The 22,132-nt window shown below is 33.5% G+C and overlaps 1 long non-coding RNA gene across 1 annotated transcript; it reads left to right on the top strand.

Moving 5' to 3' along the window:
• The first annotated feature begins 479 nt into the window (after window positions 1-479).
• Window positions 480-21,372, top strand: LOC118528811 (uncharacterized). Its single transcript, XR_004913809.2, has 3 exons — window positions 480-648; window positions 19,139-19,249; window positions 21,281-21,372. It is a non-coding gene; the product is annotated as an uncharacterized LOC118528811 (long non-coding RNA).
• The last annotated feature ends 760 nt before the right edge of the window (window positions 21,373-22,132 follow it).

The following is a 22,132-nucleotide window of genomic DNA, read 5'->3' as shown; positions in this document are numbered from 1 at the left end:
TAATCCTGTTGTTTTCCTCCCTCCAAGTAGAAGGTCTTTTCCTTCTATCAAATACTTTAAAATAGTGTCTAAGTCATTTCAGTATTAGTAGACCTCTAGGTCAGACAAAATATATTTTTAATTTTTAAAAGAATTAATTTTTAAATTTTCTTCATGTCACCAGAAACAAACTCAAATGAACAAACAACAATAACAAAACAAATAATACCCTCTAAAAAAATGTACCGGATGCAATTGTGACCTTAAACTGAGTCTCACTGATATTATAATGAGACTGAGAACATTTTTCTACAAGTAAACAAATCTGCGTTCATCTGTTTCGAGGGGAAAATAACAGGAGAGAGCACTGTGAAAATGCTCAAACCTAGAAAGGAAGGACTTAAATTTACAGATCCTGCAATGCAGGGGACCCTTTGTAAGGTGCTTTCCAGGTGTGATTTTATTCTCTGCTCATAGAAAAGCTATTTTACAGAGAGAAAATAAGTTCCTGGAAGAACTTTCAACAACCCACCCAAAGACTCTGTTGATGGGTTTTGAAGAAAGGATTTCAACACAGAGATGCTTGAATACACCGTGTGCAAAACCTCTGCTCTTACACAACAGATCTTGAATCAGGCAAAAGCAGAGGAAACTAAATCAAGATTACAGGTAAGATCCTTTAATTAGCATGACTAAAATTAGCACCATACAACCTTTAAGAAATGCTTGAAAGTGCGATATGAAAAACAAAAACAAAACCTGCCACCTTTCCCTGGGGTCTGCCTAAATCCCAGAGGAGGTTTTTTTGTATTTTTTCCCTATAAAGGACAAATTGCCTGTAGGCCAGCATTTACATCTTATTTTGAATCTATCAACAACAGCTTGCCTTTTACACTTCTGTCCTTGAGAATGTTCTTCAAGCCCCAGCATCTTTTTCAAAGTCTGTCTCTTAATTTGTAGCTCAAATGCAGAAGCAGAATTTCCCCTCGAGAAAACATTTGGAGCCATCTCTTAATTTAGGGGATGAGTCAGAATCCAGCAGGGCCATCCCATGATTCTATAGCATACAATTCACTTTTTGGCATCAGACCAGCAAGACAGATTCATAAAAATAACAAGAAATAATAATTCTTTTAAAATCCCATAAAAGTGAAAAAGAAAGACCACTTAAAAATTCTTATTATGTTTATAAGCATCAATGGATTCAATTACAGCACTGTACAAGGAACTTTTAGTATTTGTCCAAACATTTTCAATAATTTAATCATATTTTTTCATGTTGTCTAACATTTGCTGGCACCAGCAGCGTGCTAATCTCCATAGAGGCCCCAAGAAATCAAGGATAATGAGCTCCTACTGCCAATCCACAGGAAGGTTTGCAATTTTTGCTGTAATGCATTGTAGGAAGCAAATTGCAGATTCGCCATCACTGAACAAACAGCTTGAAATGTTAACTGAAACAAAGACGATGAAATTAGGAAGAAATGCGTGGATGAATCTATAGCCCTAAATTTAGGCCAGAAAAACTGCATAAACTCAAAGTGGGGAAAAGTAGTCTAAGAGTAGGGCTTGTGACAAAGATTTAAAGATATTTTAGTTTAGGTTTAAAATAAATTATCATAATGAGGAAGCTCTCCAAAAAGCAAATGCCATTTCGGGCTTTATTAATAAATGTAAAGGCTTAAGACAAATGATGGTTCCACTTGTTGTTGAGTGACTCACCTGCTAAATGGGCTGTTCTCTGGAAGGAGACAAGACAATTTGGAAAATCCCCATGTGGGGAATGATGAAAGGAAATAAGAATGCTTAATTTAATTTATGTGAGTGGACTTAACATGAAAATAAAGGACCACTGTCTTCAAATGTTTGACAGGAGGTCATCTAGAAGAAGGATTAAAATGCTTTTCCTTGGCTTTGACAAGCAAAACAAGGCCCTGAAGGTAGAAATTATAGCCAGGGTCGTGTTGACTTAAATATGGAAAAGTTTCTAACCCTGGTCATACAAGTGACCAAACTGTCCCCAGAGTACTGTCTTGGGTTTCTGGTGCCAGAGGAGAAGATATGGGAAGAAAGATGCTATGTCTACTAGGAAGTTGCTTCTAAATGACTTCTGTGTTCCTAGACTGTGAAGGGGGCTGAACTAGGTATATTAACAAGAATAAGCTAAAGGGAGAAAATGATACTTTTTTTTTTTTTAACGAATGTAACTTAAAAATGAGAATGTGTATAGGAATAAATCCTCAATCAGAATACAAATATCCTATGACCGATGTTTTCACCGTGTTCTGAAAGTTCTCTTTGGTTCAATGTTTGCTTGTCTTTTAATGTATTTTGATCTTTTTGAAGATAAGTCTGAAACTACAAAGGGAAGCTTCTGCCTCACTCTTTTCTCTTTGACTCGGGATATTTCTTTAGTAGTAGTGGGTAGGATTAATTGTACAACCATGATCTCTCTTAGGACACATGCGGTAGCACCCAAAGCCTTTGTAACTGAGTAATCTCAAATCACTTAGGATTTTTCTTTCTGACTAGACTGACAAGTCAACTTTCTCAAATCCTCCCCAGTCTAGGTGATGGGGCTGACTCTCCAGAGACAGAGATTAGGGGTATCCTTTCCTCATCCCACAAAAGCTAGTCAATACCAACAGAATGCCATCAAAACATCCTTTGGAGGAAGTTCAACGTAGTTCTAAAGTAAATCATACATTTCTGATTACCTAAAAGTTTACTATGGGTATCCACTTTGTGAGTTAAAAATAACAACAAACCTCTATTTTTGAGGAGTGTCAGACTTGCTGGTACCGAGTCACAGGTGCAATCCTGAAAGAGGCATGATTATAAACAACATCAGTTGAAAAATATAAATGAGAAGGCTATAAGCTGCTTATACTTAAAGATAGAGGAAATTTCCAGAAAATGGTGGTTTCCCACAATTACCTTCTGCACTAATCTTCACTAAGAGTGAAGAATATAACTCTGTGCCTGCCCATTATTGAGACTTCCGGAATGAATTCTTTTCCCTAGGACTATGTCCTCCTTGCACCATTCTTACTATAAATTCTTAAATATTATCAATGTCTCCTTTCTTTCCGTTTTCCCTCTACCTGTCCTTCCTTCACCCACCTTTTTGTTCAGTGACAATCAAGGGCTATTTCTCTGGCTTGTCTTTAGGCAATCTGTGTAGAAAAATAATAGAACTAGGTCCACTTATCTCTAGAAAACAAGACATTCAAGGGTCCTGGAGAAGATATTGAAATACACACACACGCACACACAATAATTGTATATAACTATACAATTATTTTTTGTATAATTCAACATGATGATATTTTTAAACAAGAAACTAATTATTCCCTGCAGCGCCTGGGTGGCTCAGTCGTTAAGCGTCTGCCTTCGGCTCAGGTCATGGTCCCAGGGTCCTGGAATCGAGCCCCGCCTCGGGCTCCCTGCTCCGCGGGAAGCCCGCTTCTCCCTCTCCCATTCCCCCTGCTTGTGTTCCTGCTCTCACTGTCTCTCTCTCTGTCAAATGAATAAATAAAATCTTTAAAAAAAAAAGAAACTAATTCCAATAATTCACATACACTAACTAAAACTGGGATGAAAATTAGAGAATGCTGTTTCTGCAAAACAGTATCTGCTTTTACCAAGCTAGAAAGTATTGCTTATTTTTTTCATCATGAAAAGAAAAGCCTGAGAGCAGTTTCCAGCTCTCCACACCCTCCAGGTATAGGACTCTACTTCACTGCTTATCACCATGCCAACTGAAAACATCAGATTACCAGCTGAGAGAGCATGGCCTGTGGATCATAGCCTTCACCCTGTCAATTTGAGTATTGAAACAACATCCGAGGACACTGATTTTTTTAAAATGAAGTCAGTGATAAAGGAAAGGAACTGCTACTGTCTGAAATATTAAATTCTCCTGGGACCAAGTTAGAGAACCCTTCCCCAAGCTTAAAAAAATAATAATAATAAAGAAGGAACCAACAAATTAGTTTCAAGGCAACTGACACTTATTCATACTTATAGGTTTCACAAATGCTAGGCTGAGAATAAAAGCTTATAATTTTGGTACCAGCTCTCCACAGGAGAGACTAAACACAATTACAAATGATAAAAACTATATACACAGAATCCATTTCTTTGTTTAAAATTGTGTGTATTCAAAGCAGTGGGAAAGCTAACAAGAGAGAAATAGTCTGTCCAGAAAGCCTCCCAGAAGAATGTAAGCAGTGCAGAAAAAGAGCTACTTACGAGTCAAATTTAGAACTCAAAGGTACCTTAAAACTATTTAATCCACATTTTTATTTTTCAGAAATGGAATTAAAGAGAGGTTGTGAATAAAACGAGTTGGCAAAATTCACATAGGGAAAAATCACACTGAAGCTCGGATCTCTTGAGGACTTCATTCAGAGTTCCTTCTATCCACCAAACATTCTATTTTGTAAGCACTTACTTGGGCCCTAACACATGGATGGTGGTTGCCGACTTGGGGAATCACATAAAGATAAATGGTCACCCTAACAGTTTATGTTATAGGATGAAGGATACAATATAAAGAGATTTTCTAACACACAATATAAAGACCTTTGTGCCATAAAGGAAAAATGGTATAATCTCTACTTTATGAAACACAGCCTTTGAGAACTGGCAAATACTAAGCAAGTTTATAAACAAAGCCCATGACCTGATAGTTTGTTGTTGTTGATGATGATGCTGTTAAAATATACAAAGTCAGTATTTTATGGTTCTATGAAAGCTACTTTTGATTACAAATTATTGGGCCATACTGTTTCTTTTACCTTTTAAAAATTATCTGTTTTTCTTTTATCTTATTTAGTAACCTAACAATACATTAATTGTTCTGATTATGAATAAATTTGTAGAAAGTTTTTTAAATTTTTCTTGGTATTCTTCTGGTACATTCCCATTGAAAAGTGATTCTGGTAGAACAATTATGAGAGACTCCTAATATACTGCACTACTATCTAAACCCTAGCACAGTGCAATACATTGCTTCCAAATAAAAATTAGTTAAGTTAGTAATATAATACACTCTAAATTTATTTAGTAGATCATGAAAAGTTAAGTCAACCCTCATTATTCAATGAGAATCTAAAGGAGAATATATTAAGTACATATTTCCTTTGAAATGAATCTATTCATGTTACATTTTGCATATAAGTTTTACTCTTGGCTCTTATGCTGTCCATGAAAATCTCGTCTGGAAAGTCATCTGGGGAGAAAAGCCAAAATGTGAACTTGTTAAAGACAATGAAGACAGTCTCGTGTATGCCAAGAAGTTTAGGGATTACTTGGAATGATCTTTTATGTTAAATGTTTTCCTTTGTTATCAGAAAGAAATGATGGAGGTAGGGAGACTCTACAGTTTCATTACAAAATAAATTCCTTTGACTATTAAATCCCAGCTTTAATTTTATGAACATTTCAAAAAATACAAGAGAAAATTATTTCTTCATTTCTTTCTCTTCCTGTTATCAGGCCCCTAGAAAATTCCAGAAGTTGTTGGTTTATAAAGCATTTTCCTACAATATGTCCTTTTTACATGTGAGCTTTATAGATGAAAATAATTCTTGATTATATAAGTGGAAGACAATCGTTTTGTCCCCCATCATACATTAAATCTGGCAAGCCTTTCCAGGATATTTAGATTATCCTACTAATCTAAAATCTGAAAACCACACAAATAAACAACAATAAAAAAAGGAGAAAAGTTCTGAAGAAAACAACAACAAAAATAACTAAAAGGAACTTAAAAATAAATATCTATGAAAGATCTTTCTTTTAAATTGAGTCTCCTCACCTCCCATCCACAAACCCTAACTGAATTTGGAAAAAAAACAACCAATCTAATTTTTCAAAGTAGGGTAGAAACCATGAGAAACTTTCTGGGTTGCTGTCTGTAGGTTAAATGCCAGAAGTCTATTTTAAGACTAAATTTTGTAGTTTCTGTGAAACTCTCTGGGATTCTGCAATCTGAATTGATAAGACAAGATCAAGTGCAAATATAAAACAGATGCTTCTAAAATATGTCTGAAAAAAGTTTAATGGTATTTTTTTCCAGTTTTATTGAGACATGATTGACATACATCATTGTATAAATTTAAGGTGTACAGCTGGATGGTTTGATTTACATATACCGTGAAATGCGTGCCACAGTAGGTTCAGCTAACACCTGTCTTCTCATAGAGATACAATAAAAAGAAGAAAGACAAAAGGGAAAAAATGTGCTTCTTGAGAACTCATCGGATTTACTGTCTTAACAGCTTTCCTATATAGTAGCCCCCCTCCTCCAGGTCCCTTATGCGCGGTTTCACTTCTCATGGTTTCAGTTACCCACAGTCAACTGCGGTGCAGAAGCAGATAATCCTGCTTCTGACATATACTCAGAAGGTCAGTAGGAGCCTAATGCTAGGTCACAATGTCTACATCAGTCACCTCACTTCATCTCATCACGTGTGCATTTTATCATTACTATGTTGCCATCTTGGTGACATCACTCCCTTATGGCACTTTTTTAATGGTACTGGTAATGGTACTTAACCTTTCCCAGTTTAGTATCCTGAATGTTCATAATCAATAAATGTAGAGAAACAATTCGATCTCCCTTACTTCCTGTGTTACTATTCTCGGCTTGCCATAACAAAGTGCCATAAATGGGGTGGCTTAAGCAACAGAAATTTATTGTCTCAAAGTTCTGGAGGCTAGAAGTTCAAGATCAGGTGTCAGCAGGGTTGGTCCCTTGTAAGAGAAAATTTGTTCCATGTCTCTTTCCTAACTTCTGGTGGTTTGCTGGAATCTTTGACTTTTTTTGGTTTATAGAGACATCACCCAGATTTCTGCTTTCATCTTCACATGAACTTCTTCCTGTGTGCGTGTCTATGTCCAAATTTATCTTTTAAGTAAGGACACAGTCATATTGGATTAGGAGCCCAGACTACTCAAGTATGACTTCATTTTAACTTTACTAATTACATCTGCAAAGACCTACCTATTTCCAGATAAGATTACATTCTGAGGTACTGAGGTTTAGGACTTGAACATATAGATGTGGGACATGGGACGCAAAGTTCAACCCATAATTCCCAATGGACAAAGAGAGAAGTGTGAAAACTAATGCTGTAACATAAAAATAATAGTTTTTCAATATGATTTCAGCTGAAATTCCAATCAGGTGATCATATTTGCAAATGTAGAAGCCAAAATAATGAAATATACTCATTTACTTAAAGAAATTTAGGTTTTGATATTGATTGTATGCTACTGATTAGAAGGTTAAATAAATGGTTAATAAAAAATATATTTTTTAATTTGTGGATAAGGAAATATATTTTTCCAAAACTTTTTCTCTCTTTTCAATCTTATTTTTATTCTTGTTTCTCTTTTTAAAATTAGATGTTATTTAGCTAGTTATAATATAAAGTTTTAATGCCAGGGATGTACATAATGTGTTCAGCGCAGTTAGGTCTTGGTTTGTCATCGTTTTGTTAAATTAATAGACAGAAAACTCATTCTTTGTAGCATGTATGTTTTGCTAAAGTTTACTTATCAAATTAAAAGCAGTACTTGGTACAATTTAAAAATATGCATACCAATTAAATATATTTTGGAAAATCCCCCCTAAAGAAGGAGGGGTTGATAGGAGTTTACTATAATATTGTTTATAATAGCAAAACTCCAGAAAATCTGAATTGCTATTAAAAAAGGACCCCTTAAATAAAGCTATATTCACCTTATGTAATATTACACAGTTATCACAAATAAAGATCTATATCCACATTTGTTGATCAGGAGCAATGCTCAATATATGTTTTAAAGTTAAAAAATAAGGGCGCCTGTGTGGCTCAGTGGTTAAGCATCTGCCTTGGGATCATGCAGGTCATGGTCCCAGAGTCCTGGGATCATGCCCCACATCGGGCTCCCTGCTCAGAGGGAAGCCTGCTTCTCCCTCTCCCCAACTTGTGTTCCCTCTCTTGCTGTGTCTCTGTCAAATAAATAAATAAAATCTTTAAAAAAAATAAAGTTCAAAATAAAGAAAGAAAAGAAAATTTCCAAGAAATATGCATTGTATGATGCTACTTTTATTTAAAAATGTATATACACATAAGTGTTTAGATTCTTATTTTATTTAATGGGTTAAAATTCATTCTTCTCAACAAGGCCAAAATGGTTATTAGTGTTGTTCAGATCTCTTATATCCTTAGTGATTTCCTACTGATTTATTTTTTGGTATAATTTTCTTATAGTGACGAAGGGACATAAAATATTCAAATATGTTTTTAGATTTCTCTATTTTCCCTTTATTTGGTCTCTTTTGCTTTTGTATTTTGAAGCTCTTTTATTAGAGGTATACACATCTATAAATGGTTATGCCTTCCTGACAAATCACCCTTTTATCACTGTGAAATTTTCTTATTTATCTATTAGAATAGACTTTTTCCTGATTTTTCTGATATTAAAAGAGAGATTCCAGCTGTGTCTTACTGTTCCATGGCATGTATTTTTTCCATTCCTTTCTCTTAAGCTTTTTTGTATACGAAATTTATAATTTGTGATAACATAAAGTTGGTTATTGCTTTGTAACCAGTCTGATAATCTTGGTTTTTAATTGTAATATCTATTCTATTTACATTTAATGTAATTATTCATTAGGTAGAATTTGGTTTACCATTTTGTTATTTGTGGTCTATGTGTCCTATTTGTTTTTTGTTCTGGTGTCCTTCCTTTCCTGCTGGTTTTGAGTTAACCAAATATTTCTGTATTCTAATTTAATTCTTCAAATGGCCTTTTAGCAAAAATTGAGAGTAATTTTTATAGTTAACATTATACTACTTCACAAAAAATATAAAAATATTGAGCCAGTGTAGCTCCATTTACATGTTTCCTATGTGGGTGCTATTTTTGTCATATATGAGTTATTTGCACATTATAAATCCCATTATATACTATTATGCATTTTTATTTTTATACTAAGTTGAACTTTTTAAAAAGTAAGAAAGTATAAAAAAATAAAATAAGAGGAAATCACAGGGGGAGATACAAATTATAAGAGACTCTTAACTATAGGAAACAAACTGAGGATTGCTGGAGAGGGGGATGGGGTAACTGGGTGATGGACATTAAGGAGGGCATGTGAAGTAATGAGCACTGGGTGTTATATGCAATTGATGAACAACTCTACATCTGAAACTAATGACACGCTATATGTTAATTAATTGGATTTGAATAAAATAAGATATAAAAAAAGAAAAAATATATTTTGTATATATATATATATATATATATATATATATATATATATATATATATATCTTTTTACCATCGCAGTGCTTTCAATTTCTTCCTGTCAATTTAAGTATCCTAAGAGTATCATATTTTCTTTTCAGCCTGAAAAACTTCCTGTAGCATTTCTTGTGTTTTCACTTCTTTGAAAATATCCATAGGTCACAATCTGTTCATAGTTTTTGTCTTTTTCTTTTCTTTTTTTTTTTCTCTATTCACTCATCTTCAAGTTCACTGGTCCTTTTTTTATGCTCTCCTCAATCTGCTGTTAATCTTATCAAGGGAATGTTTTATTTGAACACTGCAATATTCAGTTCTAGAATTGCCATTAGATCATTCTTTATTGTTTCCATTTTGCAGATGACTTTTTATACCTGTTCATTCATTGTAATTGTAATCATATTCTTCTTTTTTGTGCTTGATCATATTTACAATAGCTATAGTAATCTTTTTCTGCTAATTCAACATCTGAACTATCTTAATGTTGGATTCTATTTACTGCTTCTCTTGGTTATGGTTCTCATTTTCCTGTTTCTTTGTGTGTCTGGTAATATTTTATTTTACAATGGATATTTTGGATGACATGCAATAGAGAATCTGGGTTCTCTTTTCCTCTGATGAATGTTGATTTTTGTTATAGAAGGCACTTAACTTTGCTGTATTCAAGGAAATATTTGAGTGTAATTTATACATTGCTATCTCCTTTCTAGATTTCCCCTCTCAATTTTCAGCTATTTTGACATGCTTGCACTCAACCCTCTGAATCCTAAAACAGTAAGAGTATGGCTTTCTAATTGAGCTGTAGGCACCCAATGCTATATGAACTTAAGTATCATTAAAAACAACAACAACAACAACAACAACAACATATAAATGAAAAACTCACCTCGTATCTCTTTTTTCAAGGCTTGAATCATTTGGTCCAGTTTCTATCTGCTTTTAGTTCCTCTCCAGTGCTTACAAATAGTTGTTGTTTTTTAAATATATTTGTTGATAGTTTATAACTATCTATGATAGTTTATAGCTATCTATAACTATGAATTTTAGGAGATTAATCTTACATAATTTATCATTTAGAGAACTTGGATTTTGTGTATTAATTTTAATTTAAAAAGAAACAAAATATAATGCTTAAAAAATTTGAGAATTTATCATTTAAAAATATATGAATGGATGGAGCCTGTTTTTTTTTGTTGTTGTTGTTGTTTGTTTGTTTGAGGTATAATTGACATATAACATTATATGAGTTTCAGGCCATGTCTTTATATATGTGTGTGTGTGTGTGTAATTATAGCTATATTTCCCCTGTCCCTGGTGAAGCAGGGGCTTAAATCAATCTAAGCATTCAAATTAATCTTACAGAGCTAGAATTCCTAGAATCTTTTCCTTCATTTTATATAGGGAACAAATTCAATATAAACGTTATTCTCTATTCCTCTAAACAAAATCATAAAACAACAGAATATCAAAACATATCTCACTGGGAAACAGGAACTCTCAGGCATTGTGTGTGGACTATAAACTAGTGAAACCTTTCTGAAAAGCAATCTGGCAGTGCTTAGTCAAATTAAGAGTGCATGTATCCAGTGATTTGGCCTACTGATTCACAGATGTATAGATCCATAGAAATTCTCAGAGACTCATGACTGTTGTGGTCACTGAGATGGTAGTTGAAAAATAAAACACTGCTGAGAATATACAAGCACTGTGTATGGTGGTGGGGTTTTAGAGGTAAATGAAGTGCTCATTACTAAATGAATTAAGGTAAATGTGGTAGATATACATTATGATTTATAGACAGCAGTTGGAATCAATAAGTCTGATGTACATACATAAAAATGCAGATATTATAAACATAGAGTTGAATGAGCAGCAGATGAAAGTGAGATAGATACTTCTTGGACAACAATATTTATATAAAATAAATACTTGATAAATCAAATTAATAAGCTAAATTGTCAGATAGACACAAAACAAAGACTATTTTTAAACAACATACATGTATTCAAAGTCATGTCTATCAGACCAGAAGAGTAGGTATCTATGGAGAACGGAAATGGGATTGAGACCTTGAATGAAGAATGGACCAAGAAGAATGAATTGGCTTCACAGGGACCAATGATAACAATGCGCAACAAACAGAAGGGTAGGTTCACTTAACTCTGCCATTAAATCCACTCAGAAAAAGAAAATAACTCTCGTTTGAGCAAAAGAAAAAAAAAGGATAATTTCTTGTACATTTTAACCTTTTAAAATTTTCTGATGTGTAATTTGAAAATAGGAGTCTAAAGGCACACTTCCAGGAAATTATTCTGAGAAAAAATACATAAATATGTACTACTGGAAGCACATTTAATGTTCAGCAATAGGAAATGGTTAAATTATAAGAATATTTAGTCATTAAAATCACATGAATCAAAGATTTAGTGAAAGAAAAAATAGTTATTACATTAAATAAAGAAATGCATACAAAACGAGAGTATTATAATTCTAATTTTGTTGGAAATTTATGCATGAATAAAAAGAAAATGAAAAGTGCCTCCAAAATATTTACAACAGTGAATGTTACTTTTCTCTATGTGGTTTTCTATGCATTTCAAAGCATATTGAAATTTCTCTAAAAATTCTTTTCAGATTATTTTTATTAATAATTTTTATTATATGTTCTTTGAGATGTTCCTTACCTTCTTTCCATTGTTTTATTGAGATATTTGTCTTTTACTTATAGCTTTACAGCTATTCTTTATGAATTCTGAAGACTAATATTTTGCGGACCATGTGTGGCAAATATTTCCTCTTAGTTCATGATTCTCCATTTTATTTATTTTCATAGTGTTTTTTGCTGTATACAAGTTTTAAATTTCAATGTCACCAAATGTATCAGTCTTTATTTGTATTTTATTCTTTTTTGGTTCATGGTTAATTCACTCACAATCACAGGGGCATAAAGATACAAATTATTTTGGGTGTATAGAGAGCTTTTTCACATTTATTTACAATTGACTTCTTTTTGTTTGTTTGTTTATGGTATGAATTCATGGCCTAATATTACTTTCTGCATGAAAAACCAGTGGTCCCAGCATGCAACATTCCATTTGTCACCTATTTGGTAATGTCACTTTTTTCACATATGAAATTTTCATAAATGCTTATGTGGTCTATTTTTAGAAGCTTTACAGTCTGCTTCATCTTTTTATTAATTTATTCTTATGCCAATAGCACATTATTTCAATCACTATAGCTTTGTAACAGGTCTTTCTATCTTTTAACGTAAGCATCTACCTCCATTTGTCTTTTAAAGAATTGCATCATGTATTTTCAGGTATTTTTCTCTATTATATACATTTTAGATTAAGTGGTATTCTTTAATGAAAAACCATTTATTTAAGGGTTTTATTGAAACTTCATTGAGTGTTTAAATTAATATGGGGTAGACCAGACGTCTTTGTGATTTTCAGATGAACTGCCTAAGAATATGGTATGCCTTCCCGTTTATTCAGGTCCCCTTTTATGTCCCACAACTATTTTTTTTAATTCCCCTATATAAAACAGATATATTCATAGATACTTTATTAATTATGTGGCATAATCAGTGGAATAACTTTTCCCCTAACATTATCTTATAGAGTATGGAAAGATATAGAGTTTTCTATATTTTCCTGAATCTGTTGAATCTGCTGAAGTCTGTCATTAGCTTAAATAATTTAATATTTTCCTAGAATTTCTATGTACATAGTCATATTTGCTACTAATAAAACTTACAGCATTAAAAATGCACACTCTGAGCCCAACTATCTGGGTTTATTTCCAAATTTGCCACTTTCAAGCCATGTGAATGTGGGAAATTTATATAACCCCCTCATGCTCCAGCTTTCTCATCTACAAGATGAGGAAAATAATAATATCTACCTCCTGGGGTTTGTTGATGTGGAATATATGATATATATTAGAAAAGAGTCTGATATATGGTAAACACTAAAATAAAATTTATTATTACTGAATTGGCTTGGACCCTTAAAATAATGGTGAACAGAAGTTGTAGTAGCAGAATTCTTGTCTTGTATCTGATTTTAATATATTTTAATGGCTTATAAAATTTCACTATTAAGATTTTATTATCATCTTTTTCATAGATATCTGGCAAATTGCAAACATGCCTATTAATTCCCCACTCCAAAGTGACTTTGAAGTTCCTTCCATCAGGAAGTAGAGTTGATACCTTATCAGTTAAATCAGACAGGCCTTGTGATTTGACTTGAATAACAGAATGACATGCTTCCACTATCTCTTTCAACCCTCCCAACTGTCACGTGAACAAACAACCTTGAGTTAGTTTACTGTAAGATAAGTGATCATGGCTTTCAGGCTGAAGCCACCATAGACCAACTAACCTGAGAGCTGACTGCAGATCCTTAAATGAGCTCAGCCTAAACCACAAAACTCATCAGCTGTGCTCTGCCCAATTTGTAGCACAAAGAACTAACTGTGAGGTAGGGGTGTCCCAGGGCCTCCTGTGCCCACTCAATGCTTCACGTGCCCAGCCACATGGCCAGGATCCCAATAAGCACCAAACGCGTAGCTCTCCCTCCCAGTTGACCTCAAGCCTGCCTGATCTCTAATAGATAGATAGATGATAGATGATAGATAGATAGATAGATAGATGATAAATAAATTTCTGGGTAAACAAATGACTATTGTGGTAAGCCATTAAGTTTTATTCCTAATTGATGCAATACCCTTTATTTTATTTCTTAATATTTTTATATTACGATTCTAGCAGAGAATAAGTATAAATATCTGTATATGAAACACTCCACTTCAAAAATTATCAATATTAGGGGCACCTGGGTGGCTCAGATGGTTAAGCATCTGCCTTTGGCTCAGGTCATGATCCCAGGGTCCTGGGATCGAGTCTCACATCGGGCTCCCTGCTCCTTGGGAGCCTGCTTCTCCCTCTGCCTCTCTCTCTCTCTCTCTCTGTCTCTCATGAATAAATAAATAAATAAATAATCTTTAAAAAATTTATCAATATTATGCCATTGCTGTTTCATCTACCCGACTCCCCTGGAAATTTTTTTTTTTAAAGATTTTATTTATTCATGAGAGACAGAGAGAGAGGGAGAGAGAGAGGCAGAGGGAGAAGCAGGCTCCCTGCAGAGCAGGGAGTCAGATGTGGGACTCGATCCCAGGACCCTGGGATTATGACCTGAGCCAAAGGCAGACGCTTAACCGACTGAGCCACCCAGGCACCCTCCCCTGGCAATTTTTTTTAAAGATTTTATTTGTTTATTTATTGAGAGAGATAGTGATAGAGAGAGAGCATGAGAGGGGGAGAGTCAGAGGGAGAAGCAGACTCCCCGCCGAGCAGGGAGCCCGATGCGGGACTCGATCCCGGGACTCCAGGATCATGACCTGAGTCGGAGGCAGTCGCTTAAACAACTGAGCCACCCAGGCGCCCCTACCCTGGCAATTTTTTTAATGGAATATTTTAAAACATTTTATTTTTTATTTATTTTTTTTGCAAGCATTGAAATATTTTATTTGCTGAAATATGTATAACACTGATCTAAAAATTAAACAAATGTTTAATATTTCCTTTCAGTAGGAAGGAAAAAATGAAGGGGGGGAATCGGAAGGGGAGATGAACCATGAGAGACTATGGACTCTGAGAAACAAACTGAGGGTTCTAGAGGGGAGGGATTGGGGGATGGGTTAGCCTGGTGATGGGTATTAAAGAGGGCACATATTGAATGGAGCACTGGATGTTGTACGCAAACAATGAAACATGGAACACTACGTCAAAAACTAATGATGTAATGCATGGTGATTAACATAACATAATAAAATAAAATTTAAAATCTTTTTATTTTTATTTATTTGACACAGAGAGAGAGACAGAGAGACAACGAGAGAGGGAACACAAGCAGGGGGAGTGGGAGAGAGAGAAGCAGGCTTCCCGCTGAGCAGGGAGCCCGATGCGGGGCTCGATCCCAGGACCCCCGGGATCGTGACCTGAGCGGAAGGCAGACGCTTAACAGACTGAGCCACCCAGGCGCCCCATAAAATAAAATTTAAAAAAAGGAAAATGAAGCACAAATAATTTATTCTTTAAAAATGATTCTCTCAGAATGCTTATTTACTTTTCATTTTACAATTATACTAAATCTATCTCTAATAAAATCAGAGTTGAACTATTTTATCACAGGCAAATCAAGTCATGAACAAAATTGGCAATTTATTTACCTTGCCTAAGAATATTTTTCTTAGTTATTTTAGTGTGACAAAATTACTGTGTTTTATAAATAGCTCTTGATTAGACCTTTGAAATAAGCAGTGAAAACCAAATAGCAATTTTTTTCACTATCTGATGTATTTTGATATATATACCTAATCCAATGTATATTAAATAACTAAACAATAGCATTCTGAGATACCTCTATTGTCAGGGTGTATGTACTGGTATAACAAAGATAACAGTGGTGCTTCAAAAGAGGAGATTCATTTTTATTTTAAACTCTATGCAAGAAGGAATGAAGAGGGAAATAAAGGGAGCAAGAGAGAGGAAGGGAGAAAAAAAGGGAGGAAGGGAAAAAAGAAGAGAGGAAGAAAGAAGCAGCCCCTCGAGGACCATGAACTCTATAAAAGACAAGTTGTAGCCAAAATGAATTGTGTTTATAGAGACTGAACAACAATCCCAAACCTCCTCCAGGATGTCAAATGAAAACTAGGTATGACATCTCAACTTTGAACAAAATATTGCAGAACACTTAAGTAAGAAGTTAGAAGATGTAATCTTAGGTCCAACCAGACCATGGACTAGAAAACATCATCTGAAACCTGAAAATGAGGTTTCAGGGAACTCGGCCAAGAGGCTTATATCCTAGAGACACTGTGAGTTGTTCATGGTTCTTCAATGATGAAGACATATACATATTTTGTAAAAGAAGAATAAACATTAAAAACTGGAATGCTTAAATATCAGCTCCAAAATGTAAATTTTACTGCCTGGAAGTCAATAAGCAAATTGTCAAAATAATCTGTATGCTACCATAGTTAAGCTTACTTTATTAAAGGCTTTGACAAATGACAATTCATTGTCTGAATATGTAAGTGAATAAAGTACAATATGTGGACTCACACACACACACACACACACAAAAACACATGTTAAAGTAAATTCCAGACAAGCTACCATTTCAACTGTGTGTGTGTTTGTGTGTGTGTGTGTGTGTGTGTGTATTTCATATCTTTAACCAGAGTTAAAAAAAAAAACACATTATTACAATACCAGTATCTCATTCAATAAAATTAATAATAAATTATTGGTACTATGTTGTACTTATTTAATGTTCAATTTTTCTTGCCTGACCCATAATATGTAGTTTGAAGATATTTGTACAAATTAGAATCCAAGTAAGTTCTAGAAATTGTATTTGGTTATCTCTTAAGACTCTCTCTTTTTTTCCTCTCTCTTAAGACTCTTTTAATCTTAATAGTGCCCCTAACTTTTTAAACACTCAAATATTGTTGAAGAAACTGGGTCATTTGTTACGCAGAATATCTCGTATTCTAGACTTGGCAGATTGCAGTTTTATGGTATCATTTAACACGTTTCTCTATTTTTTGCATTTCCTGTAAACTCTTTTCATAATATTGATCTCAATTTCTAACCACCTTCTATAAGAGTGTCTTTGAACCTTTAATTATATTTGAAGAAAATGTTGTCATAAGTATTCAAAGAAAGCACAGCTGTTTTTTTCATATCCTGAAGACTTTTTTCAGCTAAACATTCCATGAATACCTTTCTAGAACATATTATATAAAAAAAGATAACTTGAGAGTGACCTCAAATTGTGGGAAATCATATTTTAAAAATAAGTTGACTTATCACTTAACTAGAATGCCCTATGTATAGTGGCCAAGAATGCCTTTGGTTACATTCACTTAAAACAGAGAAAAATTCTCCTGAAAGAAAGGAAAATAAAAATTCACTATATTGCAGTGAGATTTTTGATAATATGGACATATATTTAATTTTGCTGAGTTAACTGTCAAAGATATTAGTCCGAAGTTAAAATGTGACTATCATATAAGATCAAACCATTTCATTTATTTATAAATTAAATTCTTCCTTTCCAAAAATCTATAGAAATTAATAAGATTTTCATTAGATGATAGATTTCCATATATTTATTTAGGATTTGTAGAAGAGAAGAAAAAGTGCTCTTTAGAAAATTTTATCATTATATGTCACATATTTTGCCAGAGTAAAAATTATACAGGACAACTAATTGAAGTGTGCCAAAGTCACATTTTGTTGCAGTTATTCTGGCCTGAATCATCCCAGAACAGAGGGAGCATATAATTTTGTGATAAACGTTTGTGTGGTTTCTGACATTGAAGATGAAAAAAATGGTATATAAACCAGGAAGTAAGTTCTCTCTGGCCAGTGCTGACGTGGGCACTTAAATCCACACATATCCTCACAAATATGTGTGCATAGAATACACACACACTACTCTTTGGTTCTTTGCTTTTAGACAATATTGCTAACTAGATATGCTTTGTAATGAATATACTAAATGATTGTTAGATAGATAGCTTGTTTCATATTCACCTTGAAATACATTGAATCTCAGGCATATAATGTTTTAATGAGTTTCATTGTGTCTCCGTTGTAGTCCAGGATGCTGAACTGCAGAGGTGTGTGTTTGTTTGTTTGTTAAGGGAGAGAGAGAGAGAGAGAGAGAGAGAGAAAAGGCACACGCAAGTGCATGCGTGGGTGAGCAGGGAGGAGAGGGGCAGAAGGAGAGGGAGAGAGAGAATCCTAAGCAGTCTCCATGCCCAGCACAGAACCTGACTCAGGGCTCTATCTCACAACCCTGAGATCATGACCTGAGCCAAAATCAAGAGTCAGCTGCTTAACCCACCGAGCCATCCAGGCGCCCCATGCAGAGGTGTTTTTATTCCATGTAGGATATGGCCTGAAAAGAATGATGTTTGCCCATAAATTCTTCCATACTGCACACAAGAAAGAAACATGCAGCGACTGAACATTTCCACTAGCTTTTCTCAGGAACTACAGACCTTAACACTTCTGTAATCTAATTATTTTGTTGGCTTTTCTTAGTACTACTATAGACATTTATTTTTTAAAGAAAAACATAATGGAAAAGTTTCATGCATTTAGTGAAAATAAAAAAAATTAAGAAACCTCGTGATTTTTATAGTTTTCACCCATCTTATTGTCTGCTTTTAAATGATAACATAAACAGATATCAAATTAATTCATGAAAACAATTTTAGTGAAATGACATCCTCAGATCATTATGAAAATAAGAGTTTTACAAGGGAAAATTATTGGTTTTATTATTCCAAGTTCATATAGAAATTTAAGACTTAATAAAATAATTTCTTATGGTTACTCTTCTCTAGACATATCTACTATCACAGCCTAGAAATTATGTGATGTTTTGGAGGGTAGGAAAAAATAAAAAATTTCATGTAGTAAAAAATTAATAAAATAATTATGTAAAATATGTTTACTTTTATTACAGCAAATATGTTTGCTTTGAAGATTATGGAAACTACCAGGTGAATAAAAATTAAGCTTGTTTTAATAGTCTAAACTTTTGTTAGAATCAAGCAATCTGAAAGCATTGAATCTCTATTCATTAATCTTGTGTGTGGACAGTATGCCATGGCACTAATCCACTAATAGGATTCTCTTTGTGTTCAGGAAGTAGTGCATGAAAGGTAATCAAATGGACTACATACTTTCATTAGCCTGAAAAAAGGTACTGTAGTTTGGGGCACCAGAAGTAGTTTCTTCCTTGTGTTTTTTTCTGATTGGCAGCATGAAAAGGAGGTTAAGAGTCAGATGTCCATGTTGGATTCACCTTTGTAACTTCCTTGTTGTGGAAATGTGGGCAAGTTGCTTCACTTCCCTGAACCCATTTCTTCATTGGTAAGTTTAAGGGGTAACCAATTTACCTATATTATTAATATTCTATGATTCTAAGAAATGACCACTGAATTAAGGGAAATCTTCCTTTTATGTGTGAAAAATCATTATCTCTGAGATTATCTAGAGAAAGAATTATGCCTTTCTCTGGTATTAATCTTCATATATTGAGCAAATGTTTTGCAAAATATTGTCCTGGCCATCCTTAAAAATAGAGCTACTACTCTGAAAGAACATTTTGTCATTTATTATTATCATTATTATTTTAGCTCAGCAAAAACCATTTAGTTAGATGAGTTTATTTGTTTTTATAGATATTTAAAAGTTGACTAAAGATTTCACCTTTCAGTGAATTGTGTTGGTATATAACATAAATAGCCATACGTAAGTAACTCAAACAGTTAAAAACAAGAAAAAAGAGAAAGAAAAACTTCATTTAAATAAAACAAGATCTCTCACGTAGGAATAGGATAGAGATTTTTGAGGTTACTGCAAATGGACTAAACACCAAATGTCTTTTCATTTACACTTGGTAAATGATTTTAGCACATTATGTTTGTTTTTAGCATTTAAAAATATAAGTAAGCAACACTTATGGCAAAAAGTGAAAGCAGAATAAATCAAGAATATATAAAATTAAAATATATACTTCTCAAAGTAAAACCAAGTGCTCCTTAACTCTTAAACTTCCAGTATTAACTTATAGCATAATATCAGATTACTCTAGGTGTATATATTCTGTTATATAAAAACATATGCATAGATACATTAATTTTTATGATTCTGTAAGTTTTTAAAATAATTATTAAGGTGATGCCTGAGCCTGATTTTAAGTTAAACTGCTCAGAATGCAGCAAAAAGCAGTATTCTTATACATAAATTCTACACATTGGTTGGTACACAGCACTAGAATAAATTGCTAAAACTGAAATTGTTAAAGAGTATGTGGATTTTGTCAGATTGCTCTCCAAACTTGTACTCCCACCAACAGAAGAAAGTCCTAATTTTATCACACGCCCACCAACACTGTGCATTTTTTATCTATTTCAATTTGGTTATTCAAATCTGATGTTGCATCTTTAATCCTTATAATACACACACTTGAAAAAATTCCTGATAGCCTTCTATGGTCTTATGCCATTTAAAAAGTTCATTTATTTCCTCGACCAGTTGGGTCTATGTCGTAAACTATAAAATGCATAAATTCTTTATACTATAAACATAAGCCTTAAATCTTATCAATTTTTTCTGTATTTCTCTCACAAATGTGTTACCATAATAAAAAGTTATGTTTCTATTCTATGCTTTGTCATAATTTACATAATTATCTGAATTAGGGACTTGACATTGTGGGTTTCCATTTTTAATATATTAATTTGTATTTTGGCAAAACAATTTAAGTTAAATTATAATTTCTTACTTGCACATAAGTATTATAAACCATATTGATTTCATGGAATATATACTTAATTTATCTCATTAACTGAAAAGAGTAAATCAAATTTTTTAATACCTTTCATTTTTTTCTTTTTCTTACTTATTGTTTTTTTACACACACACACTTTACGGTCAAGAATGCAAAATGAACATCATGCATGCAACTTTATTTGTAATTATTTCCTTACAATAGATTTGCAGAAATAGTATTATTATGCCAATTATTTTCTTCTCTATTGTGTTTGGTATGTATTGCAATGTTGATTTCCCCAAAGCAGTTATATCAACTAGTTACCATTAATTTAAGAAAATAAAACTGTCATTAATAACTAACATTGATTATTATTTATTCTGTATTTGGTTTATTTAAGGAGTGAAAATGCTTCCGCATATATGTTTTTATTTGTATGGCTTTTATAACTAGAACCATGGTACCAGGAAATATTTCTGTACTAGTTTTATGTATCCTTAATGAATACATAAATGTGATTATCTATTTGTGCTTTAAAATTTTCTTCTACATTTTTATGTTTTAAGTTTATTAACTCTTCATTGTATGATATTTTCCTATTCTTTTGTTTTCATTTTTTGTTTTAGGGTATGTTTGATTATGGGATTTGGGGCACATAATTTTTCAATTTTGAAGGAGTCAAACCTTTCCTTTTGTGATTACAACACTTATGTCTAAGCTTATAAAGGTAAGATTTAGCAATTAATTAGTTCTAGTATCTTCTGGATTTTCTTGGTATGATGTTTGCCTCCAAAATCTATTTTAGAAAACAAATTATAAAAGCAATCAATTTAATAATAAGAATATTTTAGGTTCCTGGTCTCAATTCCAATGTATGTGTGTATGGGGGTGGGGGAGGGTTCCACACAACACCAAGCCATTCTTGGGCACTAGAAAGGTGTCTGAGAATTCAATCCAATTCTGACACTATCTACCTGGAGATAGCATCAGATTCCACATATTGAGGGCTCAGTGCCACAAAACTGCCGCCAACCACTTCAGACTCCAATCACAAGCCCAGGCTGTTACTTGTGCTTTTGATGACCAGCTACAAATTGGAGGTTCCAATGACCCATGCTTGGATGTCAATTCCAAGTCCAGGTTGCTATCTATACTTTTGACCAATTGGCTATAACTTAGAGAGAGATTCCCATGACCTCTTCCTCAGGTTTGATTAATTTGCTAGAGCAGCTCACAGAACTCATAGAAATATTTTATTTATTATATTATCAGTTTATTATAAAAGAATATAAGTCAGGAAAAGAGCCAGTTGGAAAAAGATGCATGGGGCAAGGTATGAGGAAAGTGCACGGAGCTTCCATGACCTATCCAGATGCACCACTCTCCTCAATTTGGGCATGTTCACCAATGGAAGCTCTCTGAGCCCTGTCCTTTAGGGTTTTTATGGAGGCTTCATTACAAACGCCTGATTGATTAAC

This window comes from Halichoerus grypus, chromosome 3 (genome assembly GCF_964656455.1).
Source record: "Halichoerus grypus chromosome 3, mHalGry1.hap1.1, whole genome shotgun sequence".
Lineage (NCBI taxonomy): Eukaryota > Metazoa > Chordata > Mammalia > Carnivora > Phocidae > Halichoerus > Halichoerus grypus.
The sequence above is the reverse complement of the archived record's forward strand: the minus strand, read 5'-3'. Positions and strand labels throughout refer to the sequence as shown.